The sequence below is a fragment of the Saccopteryx leptura genome, chromosome 9 (assembly GCF_036850995.1).
Source record: "Saccopteryx leptura isolate mSacLep1 chromosome 9, mSacLep1_pri_phased_curated, whole genome shotgun sequence".
In the NCBI taxonomy this organism is placed as follows: domain Eukaryota; kingdom Metazoa; phylum Chordata; class Mammalia; order Chiroptera; family Emballonuridae; genus Saccopteryx; species Saccopteryx leptura.
The window spans coordinates 8331089-8341270 of record NC_089511.1 but is presented as its reverse complement, the minus strand read 5'-3'; the positions used below and the strand labels follow the sequence as shown (position 1 = coordinate 8341270).

The following is a 10182-nucleotide window of genomic DNA, read 5'->3' as shown; positions in this document are numbered from 1 at the left end:
GTGATCATCGGGGGCAGATAGGATGTAGGGTTGGGGGAAATGCAGTCCAGGTCTATGGATGTTTGTAGGATCCTTGATGTCCAGTGAACTGCGTGTGTGGAGGTCCAGGACGGGCCTCCTGATGGGGGACCCTGGCCCACACTGATTGCCAAGGCCCTGGAAGACTGTGACCTCCATCGCACTTCCTCTTTCTACCCAGTACGTTTGCAGAGCCTTTTCTGTTCTGGATCAGGGTCCTTTCCGCCCCCTTGATACCCTCCCTACTCATGAGTCTTTGGGAAGCTCCAATGACCTGGGCGGTAGTCATCATCTGAGCATGCCTATAGAAGAGGTTAGACTGGAAGCTTTCTCACGTGTCACTGCTTCTCTAGTCTTCTCCCCAAACCCCCAACCCCCCAAGCCCCTTAACCCCCCCTGCTGCACCCACCGCCTCCACACACACACTCCTTTCTCTCTTGCCTGAGTACTAGGCCTGATTGCTTCATGGCCAGAAATAGGGTAGATGTTGCTCCCTGGATTAGGGACTCAGAAACTCCATCTCTACTTTGGTTCATCACAAGAACGGCTTGAAAACAGGGGTCCCTTATCACTAATGCCTTGGGGCAAGTCTTAATCTTCAAAGAACAATAAAGTTTCAATGGAGTTCAACAGAGAGAAGAACCTCCATCAGATAATATATACCTTTTCAGATTCAAAACTAGTATTTAAATCCCAAAGGAAACACCTCATCCAAAGAATCAGAAAGCGAATCTCCACATAGATTAGAACTCCAGGATTCAGATTTTCTGCTCCATTATTAAAACAAAACAAAACAAAACATAACAATCCTCAAATTTCACAGGATAATTTTTTTCTTTTTTTTTTTTTTTTTTTTTTTTTTTTATTTTTCTGAAGCTAGAAACGGGGAGAGACAGTCAGACAGGCTCCTGCATGCGCCCAACCGGGATCCACCGGGCACGCCCACCAGGGGACTACGCTCTGCCCACCAGGGGGCGATGCTCTGCCCCTCCGGGGCGTTGCTCTGTTGCGACCAGAGCCACTCTAGCGCCTGGGGCAGAGGCCAAGGAGCCATCCCCAGCACCCGGGCCATCTTTGCTTCAATGGAGCCTCGGTTGCGGGAGGGGAAGAGAGAGAGAGGAAGGAGAGGGGGAGGGGTGGAGAAGCAGATGGGCGCTTCTCCTGTGTGCCCTGGCCGGGAATCAAACCTGGGACTTCTGCATGCCAGGCTGACGTTCTACCACTGTGCCAACCGGCCAGGGCCAGGATAATTTCTTTATACTTGTGTCTCATACTTGTATTTATTCTCAAGTTCCTAGTAAGATGCCCTGCGTAGGTTATGTTTCATTCATTCATTTGTTCTCAGGTGTTTATTGAGTTGTTTATGTGCCAAGAGACACGCCGAGTGATGGGGATACAGTTTCCCCCTCCTCTTTTGGGGTGTGCAGTCTAGTAGAAGACAGACATTAGACAAGTGATCACCCGTGCGTCATGATCACTAGTGGAAAGTGCTGTGCAGGGAACATGGAGGGTACGCCTGGAGACTGGGTGTAGAAGACACGTCTAGTCCTGGACGAGGCACAGAAGAGAAAACGTCTTCCAGGCCAGCGACAGCGGGTACAAGGACTCTTGGGCAGGAGGACATCGGCCACCTGGAGAACTCTTCATCTTAAGTGGCAGGAGATGAGGTCAGAGAGCTCGGCAGGAGCCAGATAAGGGAAGTTTGGCTTAAACATAGGCATTGCACATGATCCTGAGGACAAAGGGAAAACATTGACTGTGTGCATGTGGGTGCCCGCGAGTGTGTGTTTAAAATTCCTGCTTGGAAGGCGGTGGAGTGCATGATCAGATTTGTATTTCATAATCTCGTGGGCCGCCCGCTGTCATGAGAGAGGCGAAGGACAGTGGGGAAGCAGCTTGGCCAGGGTCTGTCCGCATGGAAGATGGTGCGGTCTCAGCCCAAGGTGCTGGAGGGGTCCGATGGAGAGTCAGAGAGAGAAGGGGAAGTGTTCACGGGAAGCGTTAACCAATCTTAGGTAAGACTGGGCGGAGGTGAGGCCGGTGAGGGAGAGGAAGGTATCAAGGCTGAACTCTGGGTATTTGCCGACAAGCAGCCATTCACACAGAAGGAAAACCCAAAGACCAGCACACTTGAGGGTCAAAGATAAGCATGAAGTGCATGAAACATTACAGTGATTTTTCTTTTAGTGCCTTTTTAAGCCCTCTGACTTGCTCGGTAGGTATCCTGGGACTATGAGACCGGACCCACGTAGAAGGCCATTTCTTGTCCTTGAGAATTGGCAATGATTTAGAGCCCAGGTGTAATTACAACCATTCCTCGGGTTAATACGAGCAGTTACATCCTGTTTCTTAACACATGGTAGACATCGCATCTCTACTTATGGGGTGGGGTGGGGGGGGCCTAACTGTACTCAGCCCCAAGTTTCTGTACCATTTAATGGCTTTGGATGATGGATATAAATCCTAAGTCCACTCACAACCCCAAATGAAGGCATTTATCTGTTTTTCATCCAAGCTGAGGTCTGTTATTCACATTGTTCTCCAGGTAACCACAGGGTACACAATTCCCTGTGAGATATTTGAAGTCATGTCAGTAAGTTCTTTAAAAGAAACAGTGTATATACAATATATATATTCTTTTTTCAGGAAGTAAATGATGGCATTTATGCCATTATAAATCATGATGGATTTCCATATTTTCTGCTATAAAAGAACCTTTTTTTTTTTTTTTTGCCTCTTAGAAAGGAAAATTAAGGTTGCTGTACCTTGGGATCACTTTCATTATCTTTAGCATGCAAATGATCTTTTAAAAAGATTTCCTTCCTCTACCTATGTACAGTATCAGTGATATAATTTACACGGCGTCCCTCGTATTAAGGCCCTGATCCATCATCGCTAACAATGCAGGGGTTTTGTGTGAGGGGCTGTCCGACAAATGTTTTAGCATTTGAATAGAGAATGGTACAGGGAGGATTAATAGCCTACTTTGATGGATTAGAATGTAGGGAAATTGCTCAATATTAATATGAAAATGTTTGTGAATTGGTTGCAAGGAGCTGTCAATGGGAAATGATTATGTCTCTAAGGCCTTATCAGTGGAGACTTGACTCATTGCAAAGGCTCACACAAAAGACTGATGAGGGGTGTGGAAAAATGGCTTGGCTCCGGAATCTGGGACAAAAAAAAAACCCCATTCAAACATGGGAGTCTTCCCATCATATTGGGTGTCCTTTCCGTAATAATACGTCTTCATATTAACATAACTAAATGTGGATTTATAATGGAAGAGAAAGGAAAATGTGGACCGTAAGTTATTATTTCTATAATGTAGCCTTTCCAGCTTTGGAAACCCAATTAGAAGCAAGCAGAGTGTTGTCACATAAACAATCAAACTCCCTTTAGCTGACATTTTTGCATGCCTGAGATGCTCTGCCCTCTGGTCACTCACGGAGATGGTTGATAACAGGTTCAAAGCCATGATGTGAAAATGTTTGTTTAACGGCCAACCAAACTCTATCAGGGCAAGCTTGATTTTTTTTTTTTTTAGAAAGAGGGATTTTTAAGGTTATTAAAAAGTTGTACTTGGAAATTTTCACTCTGATGCTTTAAAAATACCTTAACCATCGATTTAACTTTTTAAAAAAAGGATAGGTTTCCTGAGGGTTCACATTCCTTAAAAAAATGGAAACTCGTACATGTTTGTTGTTTCTGCAAATATCTGAAACAATAGCCACTCTCTCGGCCCCTCCGCTGGGTTACCCAGCAGCAATGGCCGCCTCACCCTGTAGCAGCAGGTGACGCTGACATTCTCTCTCACTGACTGTCATCGGAATAGAAATGACAGGCTGGGCAGTGGGAAGCCAGGCTCTTGAAATCAAGCCCCTGTCTCTCCCAAGGATGGAGGCGTGCTCAGTAGGGTTCTTAAAATATATTTCTTCCTATTTAAATTCCATATTTAATGCGAGAGCAGGCTGTCTCAGCCTCGGCGCTCACGGCATTGGGGGTGGAATGATTCTCTGTTGTGTAGCATGGTGAGCAGCCTCTGCCCATTGGATGCCGGAAGCACCCCCCACACACACACACACAGTTGTGATGACCAAAATGTCTCCAGACACTACACAATATCCCCCAGGGAGCAAAATTCACCCCCCCCACACACACACACTACCAGGTAATAACAGCTAGGCTAAAGAAATGAAAGTTAATTATGACTTATGTAGGAATAATACTGCTGAAATAAAAAAAAAACACACACACATGTATAATGTGAAATTGTTTTCTTAAACGAAAAGGAAGGTGAGATTTGAAGTGTTTCTTTTTAAAAAGGAATAATACTGGAAATCAAGCCCCTGTCTCATCCACTGAATGCTAGCCATTTCCCCCCCGGGGTCGAGGGCCCTGACAGCATCAGACAGACCTCAGAAACACCCGACGATTCCCGCGTACCAGACGAAGGATCTGAGACTGGGAGACATAAAGCCACGTGCCCCAAGTGAGCCTGCTACTACCGCACGACAGGGACCCCGTCCAGGTGGCTGTGACGACAGTGGTGCTGGCCACTCCTGTGCGTTCCGGGCAGCGAGGCCTTCACTACAAACACCTGTCTGGTGCCCCTGGGTTTGAGCCTGCTGGGTTTGAGCCTCAGCCTCCAGCCATAAAGGCCCCAAAGGAGCTCTGAGACTCTGCCTCTGCCCCCGGCTGTTGAAGGGTCACCGGGCCGCACACCAGTAGGAGTGGACGCTGGGCTGTGAACTCCAGGGTCCTGTTCCAGGCTGCAGCTTTGTTCAGCTCTCCAGGATGACCGCTCGTCTCCTGCTGTGTGGTGCCGACATTCCTGCTGCACGGGCCCACTCCTGAGAGCCGCAGGAATCTGAAATGACAACACCAGGAGTCCTACGGGCCCCTGCAGGCTTCCTTCCCCCCAGTCTCCACAGGCGAGTCGCCCTAAAACGATGATGCCATTTCAGGCCGGCCGGCTGGCTACCCAGGGCATTTGGTCTTGTGCTTCAAGACTCAAATACCACCCCTTTGCACAACTGGGTGCTCAGCCCCCACAGAGTAAGTGTGCATCTGCATAGATGGGCAAGTTTGCATAGATTTTTCACAGAGCCTACCAAGACCTCCCCCCACCCAGAACCCAGATTAAAAACCCATTTCCACACCCATCTGTGGCTGCTCCAAGTATTTTGACATAGCTCAGAGATGTACCTTCTTCATTAAAAAAAAAAAAATCTTTGGGACATACTGGGACCTAATTTGTGAAGTTGGGCAGTTATAGTAACCAGCGAGGGGGCGCTCTATAGCTGTGTAGCTTACAGAGCGGGTGACATCTCCCCAGTACAGAGCAAGTGACATGTCCCCAGCCCAGCAATCCACATTTAAGAATGTGACAGTTTGCAAGGCTGGCCAGTGGCGGGTGTGTCCCCTGCGTGCCCCTGGGATTGGCAGCTTCATTATTGCTGTTGTCAGCGTTTGTGGGCTGACGACCCTGCACACCAGCCAGGCCTTTCCCAGGTAGAGATGTTCATTGTAACCTATTAATTCCCAGGCGAAGACAGAGTCAAGATAGGGGGCTGGTGGTTCTTAACCCCGCCGCTGAGCTTTCTGCTTTAATCCCCCTTGTCTGGGGCTGCGGAGTGTGGCCTCTGTCTTGTTTACTCGGTGGCCCAAATTCCCCTTCTTTTCTTTTTTTGGAATAAAACCTTTCCCCTGCAGTTATACATGTTCCCAGTCCTAAAGAATTTAATAAGCCCCCTCCCCCCACCTTTCCTTCTCCAGTTCCCTACCTACCTCTCCAATCTCACTCTCTGAAATTGATGGGTCATTTCTCTCTGATCTATCTCTGGGCGTATATTTCTTTATTTCCAAGTAACATGTTTGTACAGCCCGTGCTTGACGTTTAAATCTAGTTATTGTCTGTTAACTTCCTACTGTCAAATAGGAAGCTCTGGCCCCTAGTGCATTTCCCACCACTGCCCCTAACAGGCACGCACCTGGCAACACTCAGGCTCACTTCCTGCCACCTTCCTCCCAGAAGCTATGTCGCCATTTGTATTTGGTTCAATAGTCCCCATTTACCTTGTCACGATCGTGTCACTATGACCCACAGCCGAGCCATTGATTGCACTGTGATTACATTTCCTTCTTGTATAACTTTCTCTTTTCCCCGGAGTTGATCACGGCCTTTGCTTTCTACAGACCTCTTTGCAGTTCACTCTCCAGCTCTCCATCCGAGCTGTGGCTCTCCTCTCAGCATTTTAAACACACCTGTTACTCGATCAGCTGGGGATTCTTCTAGGAGACTTCCCTTCTGGAATTCGGTACCACCTTCCTCTCCTGCTCAGTCTGAACCGGTTCTCCCTCAGGTCCGGCTTCCTTGTGCATCTCTTCACCGTGGTGTCCGGTTCCCGCTAGTCTCTTTTTATTAGGTTGGATGTCTGTTTCCTGGAGTTTCATCCTTATCTTCTGGTGGGTACCTGAGGTACACATTCTTCGAGACTGAAAAGGCCTTTTTCCTTATCTCACCAACAGATGTCAAGGCTGCAAAAGACCCTTGTTCAAAACATCATAAAATTCCTTGTCGCCTTCCCTGCCTTATTGCCCCCACGGCTTAATCCGAAGCAGGAGGAGAAGGCGGTAGAATTTCTGACTTGGCCGGCAGGGGACTTCTGTATGTCTCAGTCATGGAGGATGCCCTCCCCCGCACCTCCCTGCAGAGAAGAGACCAAATTCAGAGGAAGGAAGCAGGGAAGGATTTGAGATCAGGAGGCACAGCTGGCAACCCCTGCTCTGTCCTATCATGACTGTGTGATTGGAGTCCCTCTAAATCGAGTTAATATAAATATAAAACATGACATACTTTAACCTATATCACAAATGTAGAGGGTGTAGCAGAGTGGTTTGCAATGAGAAACAGTCTGTAAAAAACCTTTGCCTATCATAAACATTAAATGCATATCAGTTTCTACCATGTTCATTTCAGTTAAAAAAACAACAACAACATTTTAATGCCACAATGTAACACTGTCACATATTCATCTAAGGTACTTTTGTGTAAATTGTTTTTCCATACCTGCCAAAAAAACAGATTTTCTTTCCTTAGATGCATCCTGCATAAAATTAAATGTGTGTAAGTGCATACAGGAGCGAGGGTTTGTGGATACAAACATCAAGGTGAACCCTATTAGCCTAAGTAGAAAGGGCAATTTATTCAAAGTTTATCAAAATGCAGAGAATTGCTATTCAACATAGTAACTCAGAGGATGTCCTACTGCCCAATCAGGAGGGAGCTGGAGCAGGTTCCTGGTGGAATCGTGTTGTTCCTGGGAGTTTCTGGAGGATGAGGAAAACTGAGCAGGTGCCCTGGGAGTGGCCCCAGCCAGGGCAGAGGGTCGGTGTGACTGGGGGGAGATGGAGACAATGCCTATCGACTGATGAGAGCAGAAATACTTCAAGATTTTAACCACCAGCCTGGGCTGACCCATTGGACGTCACTCCTGGCTCGGGAGAGACCACAGGTACTGGGCTGGGGAAAGATTCCGAAACCCGGACAGTGGGGATGGCGCCTTCATCATCTTGTATGAGCCTGTCTGCGGAGGCCACTGTGGCTGATCCTGGCCAAGGCTGAGCGTGGATTCCTAGGGCCTTCAGCTTGGTGGCATTCATTTAGGATGCATAGTCCTGCGTGGGAACATCGGGCTGCCCAAGGAGAGGCATGCTCCCCACTGGTCATGGAGAGGGGGCAGGGGTGTGAGGCCAGCGCCGCTGCCTGCAGCAGCCCACACATCGGGGGTTTCTTCCAAGGAAGAAAAGGCTTGGGATGCCGGGTATCTAGCATCCAACAGAATGGAAGTTTAATGTTGAGAAAAAGATACATTCTATAAGGGGATCTCTGAATCTGTTTTTCCTCCTCTCCCTCATCCAGAGAGGAACCCTGTAAACATATCATCATCATCACAAAAGACCTTAAAAAAAAAAAAAAGTAGGGTGAGCAGCAATGAGTTGCATAGTTCAAGGTCACCTTGGATTTTCATCTTGACTGCCATGCTTTTCTTCTCATTAAAATATTTGACAAGGATTCTTTGCATGGCTGAGCAGCTCCAAGCACCCCAGCCCACACTGTTCTCACGAAGACGTTGCACTGTCACAGTAAATAATTGCGCTGCTCTCTGAGACCCCCTATCTGCGTTCTACACACATGAACACAGTGATCTGGGACAATGCCGTGATTTCTGGACGAAGTAACGGGTAGTTTAGGTTACTGACGAGTGGCCTAAAAAGCAGGGTTTACATCTTTTTTCATTTCTGGATCATAGTTGCAGGTTGAAATGTTTATTGAATTGGACAGTAGCATTGGCATTGCAAGACTCTGAGTATGCTCTAAGAAGTTGCATACACGGGGAAGTTCAGTATGGTGGTTAGTGTTGCAGGTAGGATGACCAAACTGTCTTGGTTTGCCCAGGACTGAGGGCATGCCCAGGACACAGACCTCTCAGAGCTAAAACTGAAAAGTCACAGGCTTGGGCACCAGACAGCCTGGTTTTGAATCCCTGGTTCTACCACTTGTCAACTGCGTGACTCAGCTTTCTATTTGTAAAATGTAAATACTAACCCATGTATCATTGGGCTTTGGAAGCGAATAATGCTAATACATATAAAGTATAAAGTTCTTAGGACATCTTGGATCACAGTAGCTGCTCTGCAAATTGTTCGAAGAGTACTTGACTGTCACGTCTCCTACCAGAATGCAAAAGATACTTCTGTGACTATCCCTGCTAGCATTTGTCAAGTCCTTTTAAATAGTGTACGTTGTAGAATTTAAATAGGAGAGTGTTTATTGCAAAACAATGTTATTTAGAGACAGAGTGAAGCAGTCTTTGCGAATATTGGCAAAATACACGTCACATTGGAAACCCTTTTACATAATAATGATATGCTATCATGTGACATGCACTGAAAAGGTTTGCAGGTATGGGAAAAAGTATCTTGAGATGAGCGATGTCATTCCATCTCTGTAGGTGGCCGCTGGACTATCGGACTCTCTCCCGATGCACACGCACGCCAACGCAGTGCCAGCGTTACTGCACTGGGGACCTGAGGATTTCTCAAAGGCATCCAGGGATATCAAAAAGGAAAGAAGAGGGGGACAGGAAAAGCCTCTTCCACCTAAATAAATACCACTGAAATGTCACTGTCTCACCCTGGTCGCTTTGATTTTCCCCTCTTTCCAGTGGAAGTACTCCTTATCCCCGATTTCATAGACGGGCTTAAATCAATGTGTAAATATTTTACCATCACTAGGACCTGATTCTTCCGTCTAAGTGTTCCGAAGCCTTCAGTCCACATGTGAAAGAACACAGAGGCCTGATCATCTTACACAGAAACCAGGGCATGTGCTGAAAGCTAAGCCGTGAAGGAATAATCGTGGTCTGTGAAGCGAGGACCTACCAGCACTCCCAGCTAGTGTTCCCCGGAGCCAGCGCGGCCCACGTGCTGTTTGCCTGGCCTCGCGCTGCGTTGGGTGGAGTGAGGTGAACTCAGATCGTTGGGATGAAGGAAGGCGTGGCCCAGAATCTGGGTGTTCGGTCTGTGCTATCAAGGGCGGGGCTGTTGGGGAACGTCTGTGCGGCTGGGTTCCAACCTTCTCTTGTGTGGATCTGAATCCTTATTTACTTATTTATTTATTGGCTCTTCAGACTATCAGATACACTCAGGGTGAGTCCTACTCTAAGAATTGTAAGGTCGCTGTAGTGTTTGATTGTTTTCTACTGCTCTTTAAAAGAAAGAAGCAAAGCCAAAAAAAAAACAAAAACAAAAACAAAAACTAAAGCAACTTAATATAAAACTTTAGTTTATTTTAAAAAACAGGATATGACATGGGTTAGTAAGCGTTAGTTATGTTGTTGCCTCCAAGTGTAGGACACACGACACTGGGGTAGGTGAAGGGATTTGAGCTGGGCACTGAATAACTAGACTGCTGTGGTAACAGTCACTCCCATTTCTGGTCTCTTCCGTCCCTCCACCTACATCCGGAAAAGTCTCAGTTGGGTGCTAGCACGTCTTTTAACAGCTCTCCCACAGTGGTTTACCCGCCCCTTTAGCAAGGACCGGTGGCCTCAAGTTCAGAGTTTCCAGTTGGCAGCTGAATCTCTCTCGGATTTAACA

At 47.2% G+C, this 10182-nt stretch overlaps 1 long non-coding RNA gene across 1 annotated transcript; it reads left to right on the top strand.

The window, feature by feature from the left end:
- The first annotated feature begins 1902 nt into the window (after nt 1-1902).
- Nucleotides 1903-9190, top strand: LOC136381346 (uncharacterized). Its single transcript, XR_010747058.1, has 3 exons — nt 1903-2033; nt 7301-7535; nt 9036-9190. It is a non-coding gene; the product is annotated as an uncharacterized lncRNA (long non-coding RNA).
- The last annotated feature ends 992 nt before the right edge of the window (nt 9191-10182 follow it).